This window comes from Astyanax mexicanus, unplaced genomic scaffold (assembly GCF_023375975.1).
Source record: "Astyanax mexicanus isolate ESR-SI-001 unplaced genomic scaffold, AstMex3_surface scaffold_53, whole genome shotgun sequence".
Taxonomy (NCBI): Eukaryota; Metazoa; Chordata; class Actinopteri; order Characiformes; family Acestrorhamphidae; genus Astyanax; species Astyanax mexicanus.
The window spans coordinates 52,501-55,000 of NW_026040063.1; the positions used below are offsets into that span (position 1 = coordinate 52,501).

Sequence of the window (2,500 nt, forward strand, 5' to 3'; positions counted from 1 at the left end):
CTTCCGTCAATTCCTTTAAGTTTCAGTTTTGCAACCATACTCCCCCCGGAACCCAAAGACTCTGGTTTCCCCGCACGCTGCCCGGCGGGTCATGGGAATAACGCCGCCGGATCGCGGGTCGGCATAGTTTACGGTCGGAACTACGACGGTATCTGATCGTCTTCGAACCTCCGACTTTCGTTCTTGATTAATGAAAACATTCTTGGCAAATGCTTTCGCTTTCGTCCGTCTTGCGCCGGTCCAAGAATTTCACCTCTAGCGGCGCAATACGAATGCCCCCGGCCGTCCCTCTTAATCATGGCCCTGGTTCAGGAAACCCACAAAATAGAACCGGAGTCCTATTCCATTATTCCTAGCTCAGGCATTCAGGCGAGTTTGGTGCCCGCTTTGAACACTCTGATTTTTTCAAAGTAAACGCTCCGGACCCCTGAGGACCGGACACCCAACCAAGGGCATCCGGGGGGCGCCGGGAGGCAGGGTCTGGGACAGGCGGTAGCTCGCCTCGCGGCGGACCGCCAGCCCACTCCCGAAGTCCAACTACGAGCTTTTTAACTGCAGCAAATTTAATATACGCTATTGGAGCTGGAATTACCGCGGCTGCTGGCACCAGACTTGCCCTCCAATGGGTCCTCACCCATGTGTTTAGGATACGTTCATTCCGATTACAGGGCCTCGAAAGAGACCTGCATCGTTATTTTTCGTCACTACCTCACCGTGTCGGTAATGGGTAATTTGCGCGCCTGCTGCCTTCCTTGGATGTGGTAGCCATTTCTCAGGCTCCCTCTCCGGAATCGAACCCTGATTCCCCGTTACCCGTGGTCACCATGGTAGCCCCCTATGCTACCATCGACAGCTGATAGGGCAGACATTCGAATGAGACGTCGCCGCCGCGGTGGGCGCGCGATCGACCCGAGGTTATCTAGAGTCACCAAAGGGCCGGGGGAAACCCTCGCGGGTCCCCCCGGGTGGGTTTTGGGTCTGATAAATGCACGCATCCCGGCCCCCCCGAGAGAGGACCGGTCAGCGCTCGTTTGCATGTATTAGCTCTGGAATTACCACAGTTATCCGAGTAACGTGTGGAGCGATCAAAGGAACCATAACTGATTTAATGAGCCATTCGCAGTTTCACTGTACCTTCCGTGTGCACTTAGACCTGCATGGCTTAATCTTTGAGACAAGCATATGTTACTGGCAGGATCAACCAGGTTGCTGCGAGTGGTTTTTGTCACAGAAAAAACCATTGGTTCTTAGAGGGGAGAGGGATCGGCCCCGTACCGTCCGAAGGACCCCCCGGGGAGGGGGGGACGGGCGGAGAGGCTCGTCCGAGCTCACCCCTCATTGCTCCCAGTGGAAATTAGTGTGGCAACTCCGCTGCGCGAGTTCCCGCTTGCTTCGGGGATAACAAGGAAACGCTCGTTCCGAAACCGGGGGTCCGGAGCTTTTTGAAGCCGGGTGCTGGAGCTCGGTTGGACGCGAGGACCACCGAGGCATCCGAGTCCGACGGCTCCGGGCCGACCGGTTATCGTGTAGGGCAGATTGAGATATAGACGGGCCGTCTACGACTCCCTCGGATAGGTTCGGAAAGGTCCTCCCCCTGACGGAGGACCCCCCTGGAGGCTAACCCGCTGGGTCGGGTAGGAACGCACCGCGCACAGTGGCCACGGAGGGCCGCGCGGTTGCCTACCCAGGCGGGCTCGGTAGTCCATTCGATCGGGTCAAAATAATGAAAGAGATACCCCCCCTGGAACCGTCTCTGGAAGTTTGGTTTTTCCTCCGTACCGCCTGGGGGGCGGGGGGCGGGACGGAGGCCGACCTGCGGAGCTTCTTGGTCGGGTAGGATCGGGTCCGTGTTATAGTGTCCAAAAATCCACTTTGGAACCATTATTGGGGCTTTATTTAAGCTCTGCCATGCTTAGAAATGAATGGAGAATCATCTCCAGTGCTTGGACCCCTAGTCATTGCCACTCTCCTCAACAGTCCGACGGCACCCCTTTGAAAAACCCCCCGACGAAAAATCCTCCAGAGCGCGGGCGAACTCGCTCCGAGGCCGACCGGAGTGCACCTTCGTCGGGCAAGGGAGTCGGGCGAAGGGGGTCAGAAATCCTGGAGCTCGCCACCCTCACTAGTTTTTGGCGTGAAATGGTAGACCAAAAGTGGGGACTTAGAAAAATTTCGCACTTTTTCGACCTACCACTGGTAGACCGAGTGGGACTTAGTCATTTTTTCAGCTTTTTCGGGCCTACCACTGGTAGACCAAGTTGGACTTAGTCATTTTTTCAACTTTTCGAGCCTACCACTGGTAGACCAAGTTGGACTTAGTCATTTTTTCGACTTTTCGAGCCTACCACTGGTAGACCAAGTTGGACTTAGTCATTTTTTCGACTTTTCAGAGCTACCACTGGTAGACCAAATGGGACTTAGTCATTTTTTCAACTTTTCGAGCCTACCACTGGTAGACCAAGTTGGACTTAGTCATTTTTTCAGCTTTTTCGGGCCTACC

At 55.1% G+C, this 2,500-nt stretch overlaps 1 non-coding gene across 1 annotated transcript in view; it reads right to left on the reverse strand.

Moving 5' to 3' along the window:
- The window catches only part of LOC125797783 (18S ribosomal RNA), a 1,864-nt gene extending 656 nt beyond the window's left edge, over positions 1 to 1,208 (reverse strand). The window contains exon 1 of the ribosomal RNA XR_007436613.1: positions 1 to 1,208. This exon is cut by the window's left edge and continues 656 nt beyond it. This is a non-coding gene — a ribosomal RNA (18S ribosomal RNA).
- Between the last annotated feature and the right edge of the window lie 1,292 nt (positions 1,209 to 2,500).